The sequence below is a fragment of the Macrotis lagotis genome, chromosome 4 (genome assembly GCF_037893015.1).
Source record: "Macrotis lagotis isolate mMagLag1 chromosome 4, bilby.v1.9.chrom.fasta, whole genome shotgun sequence".
Lineage (NCBI taxonomy): Eukaryota > Metazoa > Chordata > Mammalia > Peramelemorphia > Peramelidae > Macrotis > Macrotis lagotis.
Genome location: NC_133661.1, coordinates 102,753,513 through 102,781,371, shown reverse-complemented (window position 1 = coordinate 102,781,371; position 27,859 = coordinate 102,753,513). Strand labels below are relative to the sequence as shown.

General features: G+C 35.9%; 1 long non-coding RNA gene across 1 annotated transcript; it reads left to right on the top strand.

The window, feature by feature from the left end:
* The first annotated feature begins 74 nt into the window (after nt 1–74).
* LOC141519977 (uncharacterized) lies at nt 75–27,859 on the top strand. Its single transcript, XR_012477493.1, has 4 exons — nt 75–308; nt 14,607–14,986; nt 15,318–15,469; nt 27,495–27,859. It is a non-coding gene; the product is annotated as an uncharacterized LOC141519977 (long non-coding RNA).

Sequence of the window (27,859 nt, the reverse complement as noted above, 5' to 3'; positions counted from 1 at the left end):
TTGGCTGCTGTCCCTGGTTGCCCAAGAGACCAAAATGACATCACTATATTAGAATCTTACAGTGTGGCCAGCTGTGGACCAATCAGGCCAATATGATTTTACTGTCAAGCACAGATTGTCCACCTAGGCTGGATTCTCTAAATTTGGACATCCTAAGTTTCCTTTGAACTATTTCAATTCTATTTTGCTCATAGAACATAGCATCCTCTCTAATGAAGACATCACAATCAATTTCAAAATTCTGAAGAAAGACCTTGAAAGTGTCTTTGAATTTTTTTATCTGACCACCATATTACTGCTTGGCTTGGGTGAGTTCTCCATAAAACAATCTTTTTTGCAAAGGAAGGTTTGGCTTTAGAACAATGTGAATAGTTCATTTCTGTAGGAGTTTGAATGCTTGGCAGTTTACCTCAAAAAATGACCTTAGAGTTTGATTTTAGAATTTTTCTAAGGCAATTTAAATGGAAGTATTCAGTTTCATGACATCATGGAGCTGATATACTGTCCTGGTTTCACAGGTATACAACAATGAGGTCAGCACAGTAGCTCTGTAGCCTAATACCTCTTCTCTTACACACTTTACTACCAAGTCTCCATACTGAGCAAACTCTGGTCCAGTGGATAGAGCACTGACCTTGGAGTCAGAAGGACAGGAGTTCGAATCTGGCCTCAGACATTTGGCATTCACTAGCTGTGTGACCTTGGTCAAGTCACTTAACCCTGATTGCCTCACATCCGGGTCCATCTCCAGTCTTCCTGATTCATATCTGGTCACTGGACTCGGATTACTCTGGAGGAGAAAGTGAGGCTGGTGAATTAGCCCCCCTCATTCAAATCCAATTCGTGTCCTTGACATGGTATCACTTCCCTGATGTCATGGTCTTTTTTTGAGAAGGAAAGACAAACATCATTCCTGGAAAATAATAAACTTATCCACAGCAAACAGAGAAGTTTTGAATGTGATGGATAAATTCAGTCAATTAAATTAACTTTGATTAAACATCTTCTCAATGTCAGGCATTCTTCTAGGCATTGAAAATACAAAAATTAAAAAAAAAGAAATAATCCCTACCCTCAAGGAACTAATATTCTACTAAGAAACCTAAGTGAATTGAGGTGATCAATGGACTAAATTCAACTAATAGTCCTCCAGAATATGGTGTGCTATCCCTATAGATTGCTAGGATTTTCATGGACTCACTATAGAGTAATAGTTACAAAGAACAGAATCATGCAGAAGTCAAGCTTCAATAAAATCCATAGGGAATTATATGATAATTTTTCTTAGAGAGAAAAAAGCACCTAATAATGAATATGATAAGGTATTTCTAGTCTTCGTAACTTGAAGAATATCCTAGATGTTTTTGGAAATTTTAAAGACAGTTGGCAAGCTATTTCATTATTGAGGGACTTTTTGCTGTCTTTCTAATACAATATTCACAATTTCCATGGGTCCCACTTAACATCATAAACTTTAATAAAACAGAACAATATCTAGCAATTGCCTGGGACAATTAATAAGAAATGTACCTGCATTTCAGTTGAGAACAGAGAGGTGCTCACAAGACTTTACAAGTCTGCTTCTGGAAAGGGGTTGGCTAGGGGTTGGACTAGGGAGGGTTCATGGGATGTGGAAAGTCCCCACAGAATAGTATCTCCCCTGTAGTTAATTATTCTTGTCAACTGGGTGCTAAACCCAGACTACAATTTTTGTCAATGATCCCTTTAAATTTTAACAGCATTCAAACAAAGTTTTACTACCTTAACATTAGTTATTTGAGTAGTCCCATAATAAGTTAGCTGGAAGAAATTCAATTAGATTTCAGTCAATTAAATTTGTTGATTGGCTCACCTCAGAATAATTCCATGAAGAAGATAGTGTGGGTATATATATATATATATATATACATATATATGCAAATAACATATCCCATTCAGATCTTAATACTTCCTTACTTCAGAGAAGAGGAAAGTGACACACAAATCTATCTACTGACCTATCAAACATTGTGGAGTCAGTCAGTCAGTGATTAAAAACATGACTGAACCCTAGGTTTGGACTGCTATTCCCTATGTCACACAGGCTATGTGAGTCACTACTATTTCAACTGTTTTTCTTGATATAAGAGGCTCCTGTGGCTTTGAAAATCAGCTAGAAAATCAATAAGCAATTATTAAACACCAATGATGATGTTTCAGGCACTATATTAGGCACTGGGGATTAAAAGTAAGACAAAAACAGTCCTTGTCCTCAAGAATTATACAATATGATGAGAGAAACAACAGGAGAGAGAGAGAGAGAGAGAGAGAGAGAGAGAGAGAGAGAGAGAGGTGAATAGATGATAGAAAGATGATAAATACAAGAATACATAAAATATATCAAAATCAATAAAAACAATATAAGACAGAAGTTAGTGATAGTGATAGAAGAAGATTGATAGTGTTAGTATTAGGAGAGGAAGGAGAGAAGCAAATGGTAGAGAAAAGGACTCATGTAATGCTTGAGCTGAGTCATAAAACTTTCCCAAGAGAGATAGAAGAGAAGTGACATCTTACAGGCATGGGGGACAGAAAACATCAAAGACAAAGACAGGAAATGGAGGGCAAACATCAGAGATGAGTTTATGACAGGAATAGTATTGCTCATATTTCAGAAAACCTGGATTTTACCTACCACTCATATGTTGCCTAACTACATATGCTTATTTCCTTATTCATAAAATGAAAGAGGTTGAATAGATGACCTCTCTGATACTTTTCTTCTCTTGCATTCATGATTCTGTGATCTTAATCATTCCAGTAGTTCTGTGAAAGCAATGGAAGGCAAGTATGCCTGCATTTTACAGTAAAGAAAGTGAAGGGGAAACAAAATGGCTTGCCTCAGGCCACACAGAGAGTTATGTGTAACAAGGATGAGCACTTAAGTCCATGAACAAGCTACCCAGTACTCTAGGAACTAAACTGCATACCCAATTAAGGTTAGCTTTTCCAGTTCTTTGAAGTACATCTGAGTGAGGGCTGAAGAATTGAGTGCATAATGCACCTATTCACCAAAGAAAGAATGATAACTTAATGTAACAGAAATCACTGTAAGTAGGAATAATGGTAGGAAATTGTGGGAAGGTGAAAATGCAGGGAGAATACAAAAAAAAGGAAAAGAAAAAACCATCCTGTTAGTGATGGTTTGTCAAATGTCATGTGCCTTTTCAAAGGAAGTTGTAGGTTGCTTGAAATAAGACAAGTAAATGAATATCTTGATACATTGCCAGGAATGCAGTGGGAAACCAAACTTGTTGGATTTAGGGGGAAGAATTCCTGGGGAGGCAAAGAACTTCAGTCAATGGGACTAGGAGAAAGATGCTGTGGGAACAGCCCATTAAGCAAGGAGAAGGAACCTGAATTGGAAAATGCCAAGGATGTTTGAGTGAAAGAGATGGTTCAGAATACTTATGGTTTGGCAAAAGCAGCTGAGAAATCAAGAAGCAGGAAATCTAGTTGGCTTCTGTTGCTGGATGAACTAAATCTGCAAAGAACCTGACATGATTACAGTCAGCCGCTTCAGAATGTGATGGGCAGAAATACCATTCCTGCCTTCAAGCCCATGTTTATGTAATTTTACAAAAATTTAATCAATAAAGAAATATTTATTAAGTATCTATTAAGTGGCAGTCACTAAGCTTAGTGCTGGGAAACAAAGAAGTAAAGGACAGTCCCTGCCCTCAAGGACTTCACAGTCTGTTGGGGGGGACAAAATGCTTACAAATCCTCACAAAGTAAACTAGTCTCAGGTTTAATAGGAAATAATTAATAGAAGGAAAGTACTGGAATTAAGAGGAATAAGGGAGACTTTCAATAAAAGAGACAGACAGACAGATAGATAGACAGAGACAGAGAGATTATGCTTACAGGAAGCCAGGGAGGTCAATAGGTGGAATGGAGGACATGGAAGACAGTCAGAGAGAATGGTCAGAAAAGAGAACAAACACCCAGGAGGCCAGTGTAATTAGATCTAAGAGTATTTGGCAAGGAATAAGTTGTGCAAAGACAGGAAAAAGTAAGAGGGGGCTGGGTTATGAAGGTCCTTGAATGCCTAAGAGTATTTTACATTTGATCCTGGAGGCATAATCAAACCTGTGCTTTAGGAAAAGTACTAAGGAACTGAATGAAGGATGTATTGAAGGACCTGAGAGAGTTGAGACCAAAACACCAGCAGAATAGTTCATTTTCTCCATACCTCAGTTTTTCCATCTGTAAAATAACAGTATTGGCACTAACAACAACATTAGGAGATAATCAACCATGATGTACTTGTTCAGCAGTATAATAATCACAGACTATTCTAAAAGACTTCTGATGGGAAAATACCATCAGAGAAAGAATTGTGGAGTTTAAATCCAGACTTAAGCTTATTATCTTCAATTTTTTTAAATTGTCTTATTTTTTCTCTGAATTTTTTTCTCTTTCACTTTGATTCTTCTTTCACAAGATTAATATGGATCTATGTATAACAGGTTTATACATATATATCCTATATTATATTTCTTTCTGTCAGGGAAAGAGGGGAGAGAAGGGAGGAAGGGAGAAAATGTAAAACTCAAAGCCTAGGGGAAGCAAGGTGACATAGTAGATAGAGCATAGGCCTAATTCAAATTCAACCCCAGACAATACTTACTAGCTGTGTGATCTTGGGCAAGTCAACTTGATTCCATTGCCTCACAAAAATTTTTTTAAAAATCCCTCAAAGCCTAGTTTAAAAATAATGATTATTCCATGTAATTGGAAAAGAAAATAAATAAAATATTTTTAAAAGAATTTAGATAGGCAAGGAATATTAAACATAAAGGCATTAAAAATAAAGACAGATATAGACAGATAATTAAGTAGAAAGATGGATAGATAGATACATAGATACATAGATACATAGATACATAGATATATAGATAGATAGATAAGGATGTTGGCCTAGATGATCCTTTAAAGCAAAGATTCTTAAGCTTTTTGGTGCAGTGGACTCCTTGTCCATTTGGAGAAGCATAGGGATCCCTTCTGAAAATAATGTTTTTGAATACATAAAATAACATACACAGGATTACAAAAGAGACAAAAGAGACAAATCATATTAAATACTTTTTTTATCAAAAAATTCTGAACTTTGCATTAAGAATCCCCTTCTTCTGGACTACTGCTTTGCCAGCTATACCACCCCTACTCTTGCATATTTCTTAAAGGTATAGACAGAAAGCTGCATGTAATCTAGTGTTTTGCTGCTTGGATGAATGTGATTCTAAAAATTCGCTTTTACAAGTTCATGGGTTTAAATATTTCATCCTCCTTGCCAGTAGTAATACATTAACAAAATAAAGAGATGGGCTCAGAGAAAAGGATCCTTAACTGGGGAAAAGGCAGACTTTAATACTTTGTGGTTATGGAAACTGTTCTCTGCTTTAGGGCCAAAGGAATTAATTAGTATGGAAACCTACAGGTAAAGTATTTCAAAAATGCTACTTACGTTAACATAAGAGGAAACAGCCAAATTGTATAGAGCCTGTAGTTGGGCTTTTTCCCCTTTAGAGAGGTCTTTTTCATACTAATTAACAGCCCAGGTAAGTGGCTAGTCTTAAGCCTTGACTGCAGTTTGCATGTCAAAGTCACCGCAGTTGGTATTTGTATGAATGCTTAAAAAACTAAAAGTATCAAAATTCAGCAAAAATTAAGAGAAGCACTGGCTTCTAGTTTCAACTATCCTGGGCAGCAACTGGCTATTTACCAAGTCACCTGTAGGGTAATAGATACACTTTGTGCTTTGGGAATGGAGGGAGATAAAAGGAATAGAGGAAGAATATGGTACCATAGACAAAGATTAATTAACAGGCAATTGTGGTCCATTTTCCCTGAAGAATTTAATGGTCAGTCATTATGAGAAGAACCTCCACTGAGGCCTCTCTCCATGAGATGGAGCCAGGGTTGCCAATTGAACATGGAATGTCAGACAACTATAGAGAAGCATATTATTATGAGAGGTTAGAATAGGCAGAACACAGGGAATCCAGATATCAAGCCACAGTGTGAAATCATAGGATCATGGAATTAGACTTGGAAGGAATAATAGAAGTCATCTAGTCTAATCTAACTTTATAGATAAGGAAAGTCAGATCTAGATGGACTTGTTAAAAACCCACACAGAAAGAACATGACAAGAACCATCCCTCTGTTTATCATTCATCCATATGTTCATTCAGTCAACCATCATTTATTATGAATGTACAATACCTAATGACATTTTGTATACATGAAATACATCTATTTAGATACATATGGTGCAACTTTCTATGTAGATACCATACAACTTCATATGTACATACTATATGACTTTTATCTATGCTTATATACAAACCATACAACTTCCTCTACCAGACCCACAAGCTCCTTAAGGATAGGGACTATTTTTACTTTTGTATTTCTATTCCTTATGCAAGCATAGACACCAGGCTTAGTAGATACTCAATAGTACACTAGGAGAGATGAAAATAAATAAGACTTGATTGTGTAGCCTATTTAGAAACTGAGGATCCTTATCTCAGCTCCCTCTTTTACAAATGAAGTGGTCTCTGAACAAGTTAAGATTTCTCCCCTAGGATTTTAGAAGGACTCCTGAAGGGGTTGGAAGTGTTTTTCTTTTGTTATCAGCTCAAACCTCCATTTTGATATATTCTTCCCAATATCAATCACTAGCTCTTTAATCTCTCCCTTTTATGGCATATAGTCTTTAGCAGTTGATACCCTGTTATCATTTAGCCAATAATCATATAGTTTTTACTATGGGACAATTACTGAGAAGATAAAGCAAAAGCAGAAGTACAAATATTTTTTCTCCAGTACCCAGAGGTACACTCTCTACATATCATCTTGGTCACCTGGGAAAGAGGGTTCAAACTTAAAGAGATTTCTGCAAAGTACTTTTTCCAACAATTTGATTGCTGAATTTTATATGAATTAATTTCTGTTGCTCCCACTTGATTATCTTCAGTATATTTCTATGTTAGAAACTAGAGCAGAAATAATACCCATTTAAACTCTTAAGTACATGTGAGGACACTAGAAATGACCTTAAGGGCTGGACTTGATGGTCAATACTTCAATTATGATTGATATTCCAACAAAAGGGGAGATGGTCCAAACCACAAACAATTGGGTTACTTTACTGTGAAATTAGAACCAAGGAAGTAGAGATTGTTGGAGTTGAAAAGGATCACACAAACTATCTCAATCTCGCCATTTTACAGAAAAGGCAATGGAATCCCCTAAGAGGATATTATTCTCCCAAAGTGACACCATTAAGTTGGTGGCAAAGTCAGTGCCTGGATCCTTCTTAGAACTTAACTGAATAAGACTCAGATTTTGCAACTCCAGTCAAATGACATTTTTTCCCATGATAACATGCTGCTTCTCCTATTAATAATAATAGCTATCATTGATATAGCATTTTAAAGCATGTAAAATGTGATTATATATGTAAATATATTCTTACATATGCCTTTGTGTATGTATCTCTATAGATATAGATATAGAGATAATTATGTATGCATATGTGTATATGTCTATGTACTTTGATTCTGCTTTGCTTATAGAACATAATTCCTTCTTTAATATGGGCATGGCATGCTGGTTAGTGCTCTACCAGTGTCTCCCATGTCACCCAATTGAGTCTAAAGTTCTAAAGTTCTTCCAAGAGACATTGAGAGTGTCCTTGTATTGCTTCACTTAAGAGCATTTCCCTTGTCTAAGTTCTCCATAAGATAGTCTTTTAGAAAAATGTACCTTTGGTATTCAAACAATGTGGCCAGCGCATTGTAGTTGAACTCTCTCCAACAGAGTTTGAATGCTTGGCAATTCAGCTCAAAAAAGGACCTCAGTGTCCAGTAGACAATTTAAATGGAAACGATTCTATTTCTTGGCATGATACTTGATACTGTCCAGCTCTCACAGTGAGGTCAGCACAACAGTTCTGTAGATTTTCAATATATTAGTCAGGTTATTACCTCTTTTCTCACACACTTTCCTTTGGAACCTTCCAAACACTGAGCTAGCTCTGGTAATGTGTATGTGTCAATCACTTCATCTATGTGTACATTTTTGGAAAGTATATTGCCAAGGTAAGTTAACTTATACACAACACTCAAAATTTCTCCATTTTCTGTAATCAATGATTTCAGGTATGCATGGTACAGTGCTGTGCTGTCTGTTTTCATGGTGTCAATTTTTTTTAGGTTTTTGGAAGGTAAATGGAGTTAAGTGGCTTGCCCAAGGCCACACAGCTAGGTAATTATTAAGTGTCTGAGACCTGATTTGAACCCAGGCACTCCTGACTCCAGGGCCAGTGCTTTATCCACTACGCCACCTAGCCACCCCTTTGATGTCAATTTTTAAGCCACAATTAGCACAAATAGTGACTTGAATCAAATCATACCTTATTGTGTTTGAGTTTCAGAGTGTGAATGGAGTGCACAATCATCTTCAAACAGAAGGTTGTGTACCAGCTCTCTTTTCACTCATGTACTAACTCTTCCTCCACTTCAGTCTTGACTTATAGGCTTTTCAAGTTAAGAAATTTATGATAAATGTAGTAGTGACCTTGATATCATTTTTGTCCTCAATGAAGAATTCTGAAAACATCATGCGAAAAAGGATAGAAGCAAGCACATACTCTTATTTCACTACATTGGTGACTAGGAAAGCATGAGAGCATTGTCCATTTTCCACACCCTCCAGGTAACCAAATTTTCCCACAATTTTCTATAAGCCCTCATGATTGATGATGTCAAAAACTTTCATTAGATCAATGAACTTTGTGTACAGAACTCTGACTTTTCTCCTGGAGTTGTCAAGTAACAAACCTCGTATTGACATTTCCTTGGCTCTTTCTGAAGCCACACTAGTTCTCAGGTAGATGGCCATCTTCTTCCAGGTGAAAAATCAGCCTATTAAGGAGGACTCTATTAAAAATCTTGCTAGTGGGGCGGTTACATGGCACAGTGCACCGGCTCCGGAATCAGAAGTACCTGAGTTCAAGACAATAATTACCTAGCTGTGTGGCCTTGGGCAAGCCACTTAACCCCATTGTCTTGCCAAAAAAAAACGATCTTGCTAGCAATGACCAAGAGAGAGAGACCCTACCCCTGCCATCTCTAACAGTTGCAGGAAAACCTATATACCTTTCCTTTATAGAGATGGACAATGGAGGCATCCTTGAACTCCTGGGAGATAACATCTTCTTGCCATATAACCTTGAACACTTCTATCAGTTTTTAAGTGGACAGTAGAACCCATAGCTTATAAATCTCAGCTAGAACAGAATCAGCACCAGATACTTTGCCACACCAGAGGAGCTTAATGGCATTCAAAACCATTCTTCACTTAGAAGTTTGACTAGAGAGGAAATGACTTCAACTTAAGATATTCAGTCAATGGCTTCATTGATGATAGTCTGTTGAGGATTCTTCAAGATCATGTTCTCATTACTTACTAATCAAGATGGTTCCATCAGCACTGAGTTGAGATGTACCATAGCTCTCTGAGTCATAAATAGTCTTCAAGTAATCATAAAAGCACTTTGTTTTGTTATTATTAGTATAAAACTAAATTTCATTTGCCTTCTTGCTGAGTCAAGAATCCTTCATCTCTAAACTTTGCTTTAACTTTGCTTTTGATGAAGTAAAACACCACCTTCTTGCTGGTAAACCCTATGAAGTTCTTGTTTATCATTTAGCAGCTTCTGAATTTTCCCTATCATTTCTGTCAAATAAATCTTGATATTTGAGAGTGTTCTGCCCCACATGAGTAAATACAATACTGTACAACAAATCTCTGAAAGCTGCCAACTCTTTTAATGCTCTGCTGTTGTGAACCTTGTTTTGACTCAGCTTTCTCTCCAAGTAAACAACAAACTGTTCATCCACTAAGAAGGACATTAATCTGTTGAGAATAAGTATTTTTGTAGCCATCTTGCCTTGGGGTCACTTATTTTATTGAATGCGAATGTTTAGCTGAGAGACGATGTCTGTGATTTGTCCATTACTCTGCACCATACATCACCTTCATCATTCTCACAGCCTATTTGTCTTCTCTCTTTACAATGACTTAATTAAATACCAATGTTTGCAAAAAGAATACATACATATTTTATTACATTTAGACAAATGGAAGATAGTCTTAGAGATGAGAAGGTCATGAGATGCCTAAAGACTTCAGGAGCAAGTGACCACTATTGCTATGTATGACTCCTCCTCCCCTACTTAACTCTATTGCTCCCAAGGCCTCCCTGGCATGTCAGATAGTCTGTGCCTGCTCTGAACCTAAAGCTTGTCCTCTTTTGACACATTGATAAGAAGTATATCAGGTCTTCATAAATTTTTTCTTTGATCACATAAGAATTCATGGTAGAAACAAACTTACTGATGATGATGAGTGGAATCATCTTTGCAAAAGCTTTTGTACTTTTTTGTGTGTTTTGATTGCAATGTAGGATCCCTACCTGCCATGGCAAGCAGACTAGGTTTGGGTACACCAAACAATTTTTAGGGCACCTTTTCTAATCCCTTCCTCACACCAAGAGGTCCTTCAAAAAGGCTGCTGAATCCTACTGCTGCTTCAGTCTAGTGAGAAACTAACCCTATTTTTTAAAGATTTTATTTGAGTTTTGAGTTTTACAATTTTACTTCCCTGCCCTCATGGAAAGCAATCTGTCAGTTTTTATTTTGTTTCCATGTTGTACATTGATCCAAATTGAGTGTGATGAGAGAGAAATCACAGCCTTAAGGAAGAAACAAAAAGTATAAGAGATAACAAGAACAGACAATAAGCTATCTGGTTTTTTTCCTAAATTAAAGGGTATAGTCCTTGAAATTTGTTCAAACTCCACGGCTCTTTCTCTGGATACAGATGGTATTCTCTATTGCAGACAGCCTCAAATTGTCCCTGGTTGTTGCACTGATGGAATGAGCAAGTCCATCAAGGTTGAACATCACCCCCATGTTGCTGATAGGGTGTACAGTGTTTTTCTGGTTCTGCTCATCTCACTCAGCATCAGTTCATGCAAATCCAAGCTTCCCTGAAATCCCATCCCTCCTTGTTTCTAATAGAACAATAGCGTTCTATGACATACATATACCACAGTTTGCTAAGCCATTCCCCAATTGAAGGACATTTAATTGTTTCCAATTCTTTGCCACCACAAACAGAGCTGCTATGAATATTTTTGTACAAGTGATGGTTTTACCCTTTTTCATCATCTCCTCAGGGTATAAAGCCAGTAGTGCTATTGCTGGATCAAAGGGTATGCTCATTTTTATTGCCCTTTGGGCATAGTTCCAAATTTCTCTCCAGAAAGGTTGGATGAGTTCACAGCTCCGCCAACAGTGTAATAGTGTCCCAGATTTCCCACAACCCTTCCAACAATGATCATTATCCTTTCTGGTCATGTTGGCCAGTCTGAGAGGTGTGAGGTGGTACCTCAGAGAAGCTTTGATTTGCATTTCTCTAATAATTAATGATTTAGAGCAATTTTTCATATGGCTATGGATTGCTTTGATCTCCTCATCTGTAAATTGCCTTTGCATATCCTTTGACCATTTGTCAATTGGGGAATGGCTTTTTAAAAAAAATATGACTCAGTTCTCTGTATATTTTAGAAATGAGTCCTTTGTCAGAATCATTAGTTGTAAAGATTGTTTCCCAATTTACTACATTTCTTTTGAACTTGGTTACAGTGCTTTTATCTGTGCAAAAGCTTTTTAATTTAATGTCATCAAAATGATCTAGCTTGTTTTTGGTGATGTTCTCCATCTCTTCCTTAGTCATAAACTGCTCCCCTTTCCATAGATCTGACAGGTAGACTAGTCCTTGTTCTTCTAATTTGCTTATAGTATTGTTTTTTATGTCTAAATCCTGCAACCATTTGGATCTTATCTTGATACAGTGTGTGAGGTGTTGGTCTAATCTAAGTTTCTTCCATACTAACTTCCAATTTTCCCAGCAGTTTTTATCAAAGAGAGAGTTTTTATCCCAATAGCTGGACTCTTTAGGTTTATCAAACAGCAGATTACTATAATTGTCTCCTACTTTTGCACCTAGTCTATTCCACTGGTCCACCACTCTATTTCTTAGACAATATCAAACAGTTTTGATGACTTATGCTTTATAACACAATTTTTAGATCAGGTGGGGCTAAGCCCCGTCCTTTTGCATTTTTTTCATTAAATCCCTGGAAATTATTGACTTTTTATTTCTCCATATGAATTTACTTACAATTTTTTCTAACTCATTAAAGTAATTTTTTGGAATTTTGATTGGTAGAGTAAGAAACCCATGCCACTTGTGATTAGAGTTGTGATTAAAACTCCTAGAGTATCCACAATTGCTGCTTCATCATTTGGCTGTCATTATAGGACTATCAGGTAGGTAAAAATGGTAAAATGGTATGGGTAATGTCTTTAGACTCACACATGAACTGGATTTAAGTAAGGCAGAATTGGATGGAGTTCTAGGCTTTGCTTTCTCCTCCAAAGTCATTGCAGTCAAAGGCAAGACAAACGTCAAGGTGATTGGTGATGGCTCAGGATATAGTGGATGATCTTGACATCTTCAATGGCTAACCAAGCTCTAGGACTGCTGGAACAAATGGCTTTCAAATTTCTATAGAAACCCCCCTTAACTCATCAAAGGATTTGAAACCTTTCAGTTCCCTCAACATGGTCTAGCCCAACTGCCAATATAGTTCTCTAGCATGTGACTGCTGTACACTTTGATTGGTTCTTGTCCTTCATTATTGAAGAAGACCAAAATGACATCACATTATTTGAGGCAAATTACAGTCTGTGTCCCACTGTAGTTGATCAAACCACTATGAGTTCAGAATGTTCTACCATAGATCAAGCACAAATAATCCATGTGAAACACCTGGGATGGGTTATCTTTTTTTTTTTGCAAGGCAGTGGTGTTAAGTGGCTTGCCCAAGGCCACACAGCTAGGCAATTATTAAGTGTCTGAGGCCGGATTTGAACTCAGGTACTCCTGATTCCAGGGCTGGTGCTCTATCCACTGCGCCACCTAGCTGCCCCTGGGATGGGTTATCTTAACTTAAGAATATCATGTTTCCTTTGAGCTGGCTTCCTCATAGAGTGCAGCACCCTCACCATGCTGGGTGATCCTATGCCAGTGTTTCCTATGCTATACAAGCAATTCTGAAGTTCTTCAATTAGACCTTCAGGGTGTGTCTCGGTATCACTTCTTCTGATCCCCTTGTGAGTACTTGCCCTGTGTGAGTTCTCCTTAAAATAGGTTTGTTGGCATGCATACAGGTGGAAAACAAAGTTGAAAAGTAGCCTTGGAAAATGTCTAGCAGCCTTTCTACCAGAGATCCAAGTATCACCTAAACATCCTAAACCCTTCTTTAGCTCATTTTACAGATGATGAAACTGAAGGAAGGAAAGTTAAATGACTTGTCTAGGATCACACAGATAATAGCATCTGAGGCCTGCCCCCATATTTGCATATGTGTGTGCAAATATATAAATATATATATATATATATATGTATATATACATATATATTTATATGTGCATATATACAGACATAATTCTCATTTGATCTTCACATCAACCATATGACATAGGTATATTATTCTCATTTTACAAATAAGAAAACTGAAACAGAAAGAGGTTAAATGACTTGCTTAGGGGTACACAAATAGTAAGACTAAGGGTCAGAAGTAGGAACTGAACTCAGATTTTCCTAATTGTAGTCTAAATCCATTCTAACTACTTCTTTTTAAAATATTTTGCCTGGACAGCAAATGATTAAAGGGCACGGGGAGAACTGGGACTTTAGATGCAAATAAGACCTTGCATCTAATGAGGGGTTGGATGGAGGTGGTGGTATATTCTGAAATGGGGTGGTTTCATATAAATAGTTCAATCGTGATTTCTGTCAGAAAGAGTCCAAGTATCCAAAGTTGAGGAGTTCATCAAACTGCTCCTAAGTCTATTTTAGATGGGGATGTGCTACCACAAAGGGTTTGGTACTATGGGCACATCAAGAACGAATCCCATCCACATGAATGGGAACTTCCAGCAACATCTATGATTAAGAAAAAGCAGAACAGTTTTGCTGATGATGAAATAGACCTATTAGCACATCCCATCACTTGGTAGCACCATGCTATAATTTGATGCTTTGAGCCTAAGAGAATAGTTGTGGAAATGACCTGTGGACATATCTATGTTGCCTATAGAAATGACTGAGTACTGCTAAGATCTTTCATCTTCAATCATATGCTTCACTGACTAGGATGGAAGACAGAAAATCTAGATTCAAGTCTTTGCTCTGTCATACACTGTGACCATGAGTAAGTCATTTCACCTCTGCAAACTTTGATCCCTTATATTTAAAAGAAAGATATTAATCTCAACCATGCCAACTTCTTAGGAATATTTCAAGAATTAAACATGACTGTATAAAAAGTTATTTACCATTTTAAAAACTATATGGGGGAATTATTTTCTCTCTTTTGTGCAGGGGGGTCTCAATTGTTTGTACAAATCTTTTCACAGAAAAGTGAGGCAGTAACAACTATCAAAAGAGGATTCTGATGTCCAAGGTTGCTTGACATATCAGTGATCCCTTTGTGAAGAAAATTTGAACTGAACTCAGAGAAGCCCACATCTGCTGAAACCAGTCTTGACCAGATCAGCGAGAAAAATCAAATATCTTGGCTCCTGACTTATCTAAAGAGCAGAAATCCTCCTGTTTTCTGATTTATTGTATTTACAGATATCTTTTCTCTAGATCACTTCACCCCCAAACTTGGTCACCTGTCTTACCAATTTAATGTGTTTCAAAAAATATAAAGATCTTGCCCTTTCCAAATCGCCTTTGAAGAGATTGAATATTGTCTCACTGTTCCAACTTGCAAACTTTTCGTTCTCAGCCAGTAAATACATTTAATAATGTTTATCAACTATGACCAGATCCCTCTTTTGGACCTGGAGTTTCTTTCATTTTAACAGTTCACAGGGTTTTTTATTTTAGCAGTTCTGTCATTGTGTTGAAGTGTTAGTCACATGACATGGAACATGCAAATTAGTCTCTGTTCCTCAGTTTCCTCTTATGTAAAGCAGGAATAACATGATTTACCATATAAATTTCACTAAGCCTTTATGATGATAAACTATAAACACTAAAGTGCTATATTAAGAAATGTACACTGTTGTTACTATAATTACTGTTATTACCATAGTTATCACCATTTGCTCTCTCTATAGTGTATGACATAATCTCTGAAGAATTAAAATTATATGTGAGCCAAAGAGCAAGAGAAAGTTTCACAGTGACCATAAGTAGGCTATGGTAGATTTCTAACAATGACCTACACACAAGAAAGAACTTCGGGGATATCCAGGAAATGGAAAACAAGGTAGGTAAATAGAATACTGTATTTGGTACCCAGAAGAAGAAGGGAAAAAAGAGTAAGATTGCTAAAATGCTAGTAGATTATCTGTGGAGAATTTCTGAGAGAATATGAGAAGTATGAAAAAATATATGAGTTGAAGCCTGAACTCACCCCCATAAGATCATGAAACCTTTGAAACATATTATGGCACTCTGATGCATGGAAAATAAACACTTTCAATTCTCATTAACTTATTTTTTAAAGTCAAAGTGTCTGAATGCTTCATAATTTATTAACAAGAGTTATATTTGATTTTGGGACTAGGGATAGTTTTTTTAACTTTGTTTTATTTTTCTGTGTGTTCAATATTTATGACAAGTAGAAAGGTACCAAAGAGATATGGAAGAATGGATTTGAATTATGATATCATCATTAGTAAATGCTACAGGCTCTGCTTTGCCATAGCAATGAGCCCATGATAAATTAATGAACTTTGTCAGGCAAAGAAGACTTTATTTTCTGAAATTCCTTCTTTAGAAGATGACTGAGATTTTGTTTTGAAGAATTATATTTATTAAAAGTGTTCCATATATGCTCGAACTTTTGAAAATTAGTCATAATTATTTAGCAATTGCATTGCCTTCTATATTTCAAACTCCATAGTAGGTACTATTGACACAAAACTAAAATTTAAACAGTCTTTCCCCTCAAGCAGATTATATTTTACTTTGATAAATTAGCACATTCATAATAATATATACAAATATAGTATATTTTTCTTGTGAATATGTTAATTTTCCAAGGTAACATACACACATATGCAAATATGTTTATAGATAGATAGATAGATAGATAGATAGATAGATAGATAGATAGATAGATATTTTATTGTTATTTGAAAGTGTAAAAAACTGGGGGAATCTGCAAAGGCCTCCTGAAGAAAGTGACATGTGAGCTGAATATTGAAAGGAATTAGAGGTTCTAAGAGGCAAAATTGAGGAAGAATAGTATTCCAAGCATTGGGGACAGTCTGAGTAATGACATTGGAAGTGGGAGAAGTCTGAGAAATGGAAACCAAGACAGTTTGAATGTCATATAGCATGTGTGAGTGGGAAGAATGTGGAATAAGTAAAAACTGAATCCAGTTTGCAAAAAGAGGAGTTTGGGTTTTTTTAATTTGTTGTTTATTTGTTTTTTTCCCTAACTGGGAGTCATTGAAGCATCTTGAGCAGAAGAGTTGTGGCATGGCAAGAGTATATGCAAGTTCAAACCTGCAATTTAGGAAAATAAAGTAGAGAACTATGAAGAAGAGAGAGATAAAGGAATTTTAAAAAACAATTAGGAGACTTGCAATAATCCAAGTAGGAAGTAATGAAGACCCAGTACCAGCTCTTCAACTTCCATATAGATGTGTGTGTGGTGTGTGTGTGTGTGTGTGTGTGTGTGTAGTCTTTACTCATTCAATTATAAATTTCTTGAGGGCAGGAACTGTCTTTCATTCATTTCTATTTTCTCTTCCCTTTCCCCTCATACATTATATTTTGTAACTATTCTATATAAACAAAGGAAGAATGGAGGATCTATCCATGAAACCAAGAAGAGCTGGCTTGAACTCCCTCCTCTGACATATACTGGTTATGAAACCCTGAGCAAATCATTTAAGCTTTCAGTTCTCCAGGCGAGGTTCTAAGAGAATAGGTTGCAGAAATGGTGCCAACTAACAGTGTTAGGAATTCTGAACTCAGGTCTTCCTGACTCTTGATCCAGCATTGTATTTACTCAAACACTCACACTTATATGCATGTATGTATGTATATATGTATGTGTATATATATAATGTACATGTCCCATATATGTATATGTGTATGTATACATATATATATATATATAAAATATAATTTACATGCCCCAAGTAAAGTTATCAAAGGAGATTTTTGTTTACAGAGAAGCCATTCATTACTTTTGATGTCAACCTTTTCTCATTTTATAGAGAACATAACCTTAAGTTTGAGAAGTTATCTCTTTAATTGTGTCATTTTCTTAATAAAAGCCTTCATGGGACAGCTAGTAGGTTGCTCAGTGGATACAGCACTAGCCCTGGAGCCAGGAGGACCTGAGTTCAAATCCAGCCTCAGACACTTAATAATTACCTAGCTGTGTGACCTTGGGCAAGTCACTTAACTCCATTGCCTTAAATATAAATTTAAAAAAAGAATTATTAATTATTAAAAGCCTTTAATACCTCCTCAGCATCTATGGGATAATGTCTAATTGTTTTATCTATCATTTAAGGCCTCACACTATCTTTATGTTCCACTATTCACTAATCTATATCCTGAAACTTCAGTCATAATGAATACCATCCTTTAAATATATTTTATAAATATATTTTTACTTTTAGCACTAAAATTCTATTGTTTTATGATTTTCCACTTCACTTTTCTCATCTATAACCTCCTCTCCAAATACTACTTTAAAAGCTCACCTCAGATCCTACCTACTCCCTCGGTACCCCAGACTACCATAATTCTCTCCTATCTCAGAATTCTAGTGGTACCCATTGGCTATTTTATTTCCCCAACTAAACTGTAATCTCCATGAGGGGTGGGGGGTGGGGGAAAGAATGGGACTTGAACTTTTGTATGCATCCCTCATCACTCATCACTAGGTATTATGCACAGATGGCCCCAAATCATAATATCTTGACTGACAAATTGTTCTCCTTTTGCTTCCATCTGACTATATTTTTTCCTGTGACTCACCCTGATTTTTCTTTCTTTGCCAGAAGGAGTCTTTAAAAAAAAAAAAGAGCTTGAAACAAAAGTATAATCGTTTACTGCATTTGGTGGGGAGTTTTCAATATGCTATTTGGGTACTGTTTTGTTGCTGTTGTTAAATTAAGAATTAGTCTTCTTCTGATATGCCTTTACAGGCCAAACTAATCTGCTTCCCTCCTACACTTTAGTTGTGTTGTGGCTGTAAACTATGGAGAATTAATCAGTAACATTTCAGTCAAGGACAAAAACAACACTATTTAGCCCTGTGATCATGAATTCCATCCTTTGTAAAAAAAAAAAAAAAAAACAAACACATGAAACTATTAGACTTTCAAAAGCTAGGAGTCAGTGCCTCCAGCAAAAAGTGATTTTTTTCAGCTTTAATGAAAACAGTGAGTTTTAAGGTTCTTAAATTGGTCACAATGCCAAAACTTCACCTAAATAATATTTAAAAATAACGAAATGTTGGGGGGAAAAGTCAACATCAAGGCATTAGCCATGGAGAAACCATGGTATAATAAATACATGAAGAATTTTGAGTACAAGGATTTTAAGGTTGAAATTACATGTATATATATAATGTGTGTGTGTCTGTGTGTGTGTATTTTATTACACACACACACACACATATGCATGCAAAACCATTACATTTAGTGTGTTCTGGAATACTTTTACCATCTAGTTCCCTTTCCAATTTGAATAAAAGGGAAGATAAAATGTATATCTTTGCTCAAAGGTAAACATGAAAATAGATGAGTTTTGTTTTTGAGAAAAACTGAGGAGGTTATAAGAAGACAAGGACTTGATTAGGACAGCAGCAAGTAACAGACTGACTTGGTTTACCAAGATATCATGGCCTTTGATAGTAACTTCAGAGGGACAATGAGCACTCTGGAAAATATATTCAAAAATGTAACTGGAAAATATATTCAAATCCAATAAATGAAGTAAGTCAAAAGTCTGTAGATGACCCACAAGGTATAAATCATGAACACATTCGTTTAAAGAAAAGTTGCAAGAAAATAAATATGGTATGCAGCTAAAAATTCTAAATAAATCTTAAAACACTAATTATTAATGTGGGGAATAATAGAATTAGCTATAGTTCTCCATATTCAGTCAGAATATCAACTAGTTAGAGTAAATGTTGAAATAAAAATCAAATCAGAATGATTAAAATGAAATGACAAGACTGTAAACATTTGCAAAAGCTTCAAGCTGATCTAGCCAAATGAAACCATGTGTGCCAAAAAAACTATAAAAAGAAAATGAAAAAGATGCTGCTTTTGTCACATTTCCTACAGATATTTAAACAAAGCAAATAAATCACTACACATATGTACCCTTCCTTAAAAAAAAGTCCATAATCTACTTTAGCCAGAAAAATTCTGATGTCATTATCCAGTAGACACTTGGTATCCAAGAATGAAACTGGTTTAGAATGATCCACAAATGGAGATGCCAAAAGTATGATCAATATTTTCAAATCTATAACTTGAAATTTCTGAAATCAGGGCAAATATTACTGATGTTCCGGAACAAGAAGAATGAATTAGGCCATCAGTTTGGCCATTAGTTTATACTTTTCAAGGAAAAGACAGGATACAAATATATGATAGAAAAGACAGAAGCATCAGGATAGCCACTAGCTCTGGGAAGGGTAAAATGGAGCAGAAAAGGAATTCAATTAAATCCTTCATTAGGTTGTTTCTTATATTATCAAATTAGACTCTTGTTTTGATCCTGCTGTAGGATGTTGTCAATGCCCCCTAAATTTGGCATCCCCCAAATTCAGTTAGGACAATGGCCCAATGCCCTGATTAAAGTTCTAAGTATCAACTTACAAAATTTTTTTTAAGGAGAAAGTGGGAAAAATGCCTAAAAAGAAAAAAAAGAAGAAATCTCAGCATGCAAACCAAATGAGCCACATCATCCTAAGAGCATTCATAGATTAAACTGGCAGGAGGTCAGCAAAGAGACATAAAATGGAGCAAATTTGTCATCATTTCTATAATTACCTATTTCCATCATCAGTGATAGAGGACTCTAATGCCCTAGTCCCAAAAATTCACTATGTAGAAGAAGAAATGGTACCTGGAAAGATATAGTTAGAAAAAGTGCTGAGCCAGATCAAATGCATACCAAGGAAATACATATTGTATACACCAGAAACTTAGAAGCATTGGTAGGTTATTTCATAAGTTATATCAGATATCAAAAGAATTGTAAATGAAATTAATGTCCAAAAAGGCAATCAAGGGAAAATCAATAACTACCCACTTCTATATCTATTTTTCATCATCATTAAATCTTTTTGAGAATGTCCAAATGCATATTAAGGGCATTATCAATAAAAATTCAGAAAAAAAGACAAATTTTCACAACTAATTCATCTTTATACCCACAGGATTGACCGAAAGATACAGAGAATTCTGTCTTACTCATTATGTATCTAACCCAACATGGTTTCCTTGACAAATTCAACCATAAAGAAGTTTTGTTCAGTGGTCTCTGATTTGCAAGTGATACACAGAGTAGAGACACGTGCTCATTACTCTTGCTGAATTTTGTATTCAAAGAAGACCATGACATCAAATGAATGATGGTGTGACATGCACAGTATGTTGATAATAGTGAGGGAAATGTGAAAAGACATACTTTTCATTGACTTTACCAGAACTGTTATCACACACCCCCCATGACCTGATTTAATAGGAAATAGGAGCTCTTAACTTTATGGATGTGGGTCCCTGCTATATCAGGGAGGCATCACGGTGAGGCAAAACACCAGTGTTGATAACACAAGACAAAGCAGAGAAGGCTTCCATGTGAGCAAGGGTTAGCCAGTAGTGAGAGATAGGTAAGTGCCTTTGCTAAGGGATGGGCAATGATCTCCATTGTCTCTGGCTGATATAAAGGGATGGGCACCACTAGGCTTCCAGTGTGGTTGTGACAGTTCCAGAGAAGCCAGTGAGAGTCCTGGGAGAGATTTCTTTGTGAAGTGAAGGGCTGCCCTGGAATGGGTTCACCCCAAGAGAATGTTCTGTGCCTTAGAAAGCATCATGGTTCTGGTAGTGTTCAGAGAGCTCAAACCCAGGGGGGGTATTTGCTGAGCTGATGAGCATAAATCTTTGAGTGACAGGTTAGTTTTGTCCACAAAAGGTTTGCCACCATTATAGAAGCTGTCAGATTCACAGTCCAAATAGAAGAAAAATACTCTATAGATTATGAGGTCTTCCAAGTTCTCCAATTTATAAGAGATGTATTAAATGCATTAAGGTTCAGAACAATGCAGTTTCTTCAAATGGATTTATGGTTACTGAAAATAATCCAGTCTAATATTTTGTGTAGGAAAAAAAGCTAAATTGATGGGGAAATGCCCATTGTCCATATTAGGATTTACAATTTGTTGGTCAGTTCATTGAGTTCATACATAATTTCATATATTTGAAAAAGGCAGTCCTGATGGTAATGAATTGGACCCAGAACTAAATATGAAAAAGAGAGACATGAAACACTGCATTTAGAAAATTGGACTGTGTTTTAATGATCTCTAAGCTTCTTCCTGGTATAAAGATTCATTTTTTTTTCAAAATAAGTATTCTGGTGTTACTCTAAGTTTGCAAATATTAGAATATCTACAAAGTTACACATAACCCAACAGGTAAAGGAGAAACAAATGATGCATGGATGTTCAGTATGTAACCAATGATACTATACTCAAAAAGTGACATAAAGGATATTACTAAAAAAAATGCTAAGAAAAGGAAGTAGTCGAGTTTTATGAAATACTTGAGGAAAAATACAAACACAACCTGAAAGTTCTATTATTATTCTTGAAGCATGATATTTGTCTTTCATTTTCAAAGAAGATCATGACATCAGGGGAGGTAATGCCATGACAAGCTCATGAACTGGATTTTCATGAGGGGGATGCTGTACTAAGTCACCAGTCTCATTTTTTCCTCCAGAACCATCTGGGTTCAGTGGCCAGATATGAATCAGGAGAACTGAAAATGTCCGTGAATGTGAGGCAATCAGGATTATGTGACTTGCCTAAGATCACACAGCTAGTAGGGGTCAAGTGTCTAAGGCCAGGTTCCAACTCCCATCCTCCTGACTCCAAGGCCAGTGCTCTATCCACTGCACCCCCAGCTGCCCTTCTTGAAGTGTAAAAGATGTATAGAAAGGCTTCCTAGGGGAACACAAAGAAGAATCTCACATATGAGAAAGCATGCATGAGTTATGACTGTGCCAATGGAGTGAATAACAACATCAAGGAAGTTACAGATCCTTTGAAATATTGAGGTGTGCTTAGGTATATAATCTCTATGTGTTTTCTTTGATATGTCTGTGAGACAAAAGAATTAAATAATCCCCCCACACATAAACACACACGCAAAATGATACTCAGGTCCATTTGATTATGAAAATATCTGAAATAGGATTACATGCAAAAAAAAACCTTCTTCCCACAAAATTGATTGCTCTGTTAAGGAGGGGGGAGGGTGCTTTGTTATAATAAGATGTTCTTAGCCTAATACCTTTCTTTATCAGGTAAGAGATCTCTTTGATGAAGCTATTGAACCAATCAGTCAATCAAATATGTAAAATAGATGTGAATAATTCTATTGAATTAATAAGCAAATCAAAGGTGTTAAATTAACAATTTAGTTTAAAAAGGTGAGAAGGATTGAAGTCAAGTGAAATCAAAATATAAAAAATATGTCAAGATTGGTTGGAAAAATTAGTCAAAGCATTGGACCTAGATTTGAAAGTGAAGGATTCCAGCAACTACTTGGGATAACAGGGAGGAGTCAGAATTTTGAGAACATTTTGAGGTCAGAACCATGTGAATCAGAGAGAGAAAGATTTGAGGGAATGAGCTCAAAGCAATTTTCAAACTTTCCCTCCCAATCTCATTGACAATGTCATAAGAAAAAATGGACCAGTAACATTAATGAATCCAATCAGGAGCTGAGAGGACAAACTAAACATGTGGAAAGAAGTATAACTCCAAAACCCATACAAAAATCCCCACTCAGGGTCTAGCAGAGAGCTATAAACACTTCAGAGAAACTCCTTAAGAACTACACTAAGAAAAGAATTTCCATCCAACCAGGATTTGGGTGCTACATATGTTCTTCAATCTGTAGCACACTTTCCCTGGGACCCTGTATGTACTCAGAGAATATATCCTCAGACTTTTAGGGAAAAAAATTTTAACAATTTTTCATACTACAATTCTTTGATATAATCCATTTCTAAAACTGATTTTGACTTGTTATTGGATATCAACTGGTTAATCAATGGAGAATTTGTCTGTGAGGGTTTATCTGCATTAGCATTAGAAAATCACTCCAAGTCCTAAAAGTTCTAAAGGTCATTCCAGAGAAATAATTAGTCACCTTTTGGGGGCCCCAGCCCATCAAAGTGATTATGAATTGGGAAGAATAAGACCAATGGATGACCTATAGCTCTATCTTCAAAAGACCTGAGTTCTAGTCTAGAGTTAGTAAATTATTCACTAAACATTACCTCTCGCAAGCTTCAAAATGAGAAAAATCATCTTTGTGCTATTACCTCAGAGGTTTACTCTGAAGAAATTACTTTGTAAGCTAAAAAAGTGCTGTATAAATGTGTCTCTTGCTATTACTTTCAACTTCCCAACTAGCCATTATTTTTGAGGGAATCCTGAGAGTAGAGGAGCCTATTCTCCTCTAGTTTTCAATTCTATATGCACTATATCTTCCATGCAGTAAGTTGTCAAGAGACCAGCATCATCTTCACCCTTCAATAATTGCAAACATGAATCTATACTTCTTTAGAATGGACCATTGGACCTTTCTTCTATTCACATTTCTTTTCCACTTCCCCAAGAATAGTGTTAGATTTGAAAAAATCGGCTTTCAGACATAAGGTAAAGTGAGGCAGCTAGTGGAGCACAGAGGTAGAGCACTGGACCTGGAGTCAGGAAGACCTCAATTCAAATCCTACCCCTAGATACTTACAGCTGTGTGTGACTCAGGGCAATTAATTTAATGTATTTGCCTATTTCCTCATCAGGAAAGTGGGGATAATAGTAGTAAGACTACCTCTCAAGGCTGTTATGAAGACAAATGAGACCATATTTGCAGATCTTAAAGGGCTATAAAATATTAGCTATAATTATTATGGCCATGATCAGGTCAAGCAAAGAAAGACACTGTCACTTTAAATAGATGTACACTTATTCCATCTTAGTTGTTTACTTTTTTGTCTCTAAATAAAGACAAGGAAATTTTGTGTGAGGTTCATTCATAGAGTAACTAGTGGTACAAAGCATAGAATCAGGAAGACCTTAGTTCAAATCCTTCATGGCTAAGTCATTTCATCTCTGTCTGCCTCAAGTCTGTATCTACAAAATGGAAAGAAAAATAGTGCCTTCCTCCCAAAATTGTTGTGAAGATGAAACAAGTAAAAAGTGCTTTGCAAACTTTAAAATTGTATGGAACAATGGAAAGAGAACAAATTTGTTTATTTAAGGACATAGCTTCAAATCATGATTCTAACATACTCTGTATGTTATCTTAAGAAAATTATTTAGCTTCCCTCAGTTTCCTCAGCTATAAAAATGACTGAACAACAGCGAAAAACAAGTTTTTATTATACTTTTAAGGTAGGGAGACAAGATACAAATATAAGTTAGAGCAATAGAAGGACCTCAGAGGCCATCTAACCTATATTTGCATCTTGTCTTCTCAACTTAAAAATATAATAAAAACTCCCAACTACTGAAAGCAAACTTCATTCTTTTTGCTCTAGACATCAAAATTGTTTTTTGCTGTTGTTTAGTCATATTTCAGTTATATCAGACTTTTTGTAACCCCATTTGACTGAAAAACATTTGAAGTTTCCATGGCAAAAACATTGGAAAGGTTTGCCATTTCCTTCTTCCACTCATTTTACAGATGAGGAAATTGTAATAAAGATGGCTAAGTGACTTGCCTGGAGTCACACAGTAAAAGTCTGAGGTCAGATCTGAACTCATAAAATGAGTCTTGCTTTCTCCAGATCCAACACTATCCACTTTACCACCAAGCTATCCTATTATTAATTTGTTTGCCCCATGTTTTAGTTGTACAATTTAACCACACAGGCACAAAAATTACTGACATATAGACAAAGTGGGTCATGATATCCAACTATACACAGCCACTCTTAGAAGTTGTAAAATGAAAGTCCCTAAAAAGTCTCACATGAACAAAACAAAAATAAAGATCAAAACAAAACTCAAAATCTCACTGCATGGTTGAAGTGCTTGAAATCATCACTGCTAGAGTCTCTTCTTTGGGTTAAGGCACAGCCTAGCCAAAAAGAAAAAAAAAAGGCTTTTGATGAAATGTGCATATTACCTAAGTGCATTAAGGTAGAACTTTCTAAGGACTAGAGCTGTTTAATAATGAAATAGACTGCCTCATTAGAAAGTGAGCTCTTTTGTCATTAGAGGTATTAGAGCCTGGCCTGGATATTGTAGAGGGAATTCTTGCATAGGGAGAAAAGTTGGATTAGATGACCTCTGAGGGCTCTTTTAAGCCATTGAGTCTTTGATTCATGAACACATTACCAGCTATGATTATAGTTTTGCTTAGAAATGGCAACTGTTCATTGGGTTCCTGAAGACTGGGAATTCATGATTCCTTTTATAGCATGCCAGATTAGAGAGCTGTGAATGTGCCAAGACCAAGAAAAGATTGAAACCATACACACACACACACACACACACACACACACATATATATATATATATATATATATATATATACAGATAAATATATCTATATATCTATATATGTATACACATACATAGATACAAAGACAAACATATTTGTACTTTGATGTTTTGTGTGTGTGTGTGTGTGTGTGTGTGTGTGTGTGTGTGTGTGTGTGTCTTAGCAGGAGCTATTAAATTGGGGACTCTCTGTAAGTCCCACCCAACATAATGTTGGAAAGGTAATCCCATATTTTTCTCTATCTATTGAGATTGAATTGTTTCAAAGGTAAATTACAGATGGAGGGGAGAGGGGGAAAAGATTCATTATTTACATTTTGAATACTGCCAAATGCACACAAAAAAGATACCACCCACTGATTTATTTCTTACCTCCTATTTAAAAGGAATGAAGGGGGGAAAAGAGGAAGGGTAGAGAGTGGACATGAAATCTAATTCAATTCCTCAAATGAAAAAGAAAATTGTACAAGGGTTTACAGGCTATGAAGCAACAGATTTTTCTGTTCTTCACATTGAGAGCATTTCATTCAAAGTTTCAATATCCACATCCACATCCAAATGGATGAAGCTTAATAAATACTTCATTCATTTATTAAGGGAGCTAATTTGGCAATAATATTCTCAATGTTAACCCTAGAACCAGGTAATTTAATTTCCACTTCATCTTCTAGAAATGGGCTCTGATAAACCCCACTTAACTTTACAAGGTCAATATTGAAAATATCAATTTCAGAGTAAAGTAAAAACTGATTTTACCACTTTGATCTCCACTAATAAATAATATGATAAATTATTTATTGACTTTTTAGAAATTAGAATAACTAGTCAACTTGCCATTCTCAGAATATTGCTATATGCTTTCACACTTCAGCACCTTCAATCACATGATTTTCTCTTCCTAGAATTCTAATCTTCTCTCCTTCTACTCTAACCTTTACAATCTTACTGATTTGTTGAATTCCAACTCAAATGTTGAAATTCTAGGATCATAAGGCTAGAGTTAGAAGAGATCTCAGAAGTCAGCTGGCACAGCCCCTTCTTCTTATACATGAGAAAACTGACCCAAGGACAGGAAATCATTCATCCAAGGCAGACAGGAGGTGTATATTGGTTTAGTTTTAAAATATAAGCTATATAGGTTTTATTGAGTTTTTATTTATGCTATTAAATATTTCCCAATGAGCAGGTTCTGTATTCTGGCCTAGAAAACAAGTTTAAAAAAAACAGATATTATGTATCATTGGCAGAATTTAAACCCATCTTCTTCCTGGCTCAAAGACTGACTATTCATTTTACCACATTTAATAAATGAATATAAGGTTTTGAACTAAAAAGTTGTTGAATTAAAAAGGCCATGATGTTGTACATTTCCAAGCACAGTCAGATAAGAACACTTCATCTGGTATCATTTCTGCTATTTCGATTCAAATCATTAACTGTTCATTAAATGCCTACTAAGGTGCTGGGCTAGGCACTCCTAACTTCAGAATCTGTTTTACAGATCCCTGAACCCTGTTCTTCAATTGTTCTGATGGGAGCTCTTGCTACTTCAGTGTCCACTGGGGTGGATTCTTCAGAAGAGAGAAGCATAGTTTCTTCCCACTTTTAAGAGTGGTTTGCTGAAGGCCTCATTTCCAAGATAATGCTTCCTTGGGTGGAATACATTTTTGCCAACAGTATCTTCTGATTAAAATTAAAGAGTTTCTCTCAAAGAGTATCACTATATTGTGGGGTTACCCCTCCCCAAATTACAAGGTTATTATTTTCTTCTAAAGATATAATTATCTCCTTAGCCTAGTTATTCTGGTTGACTAACATATGAACTACAAGTCAAATTTTCAATCTACTTTATTTAGCTAGGGGGAA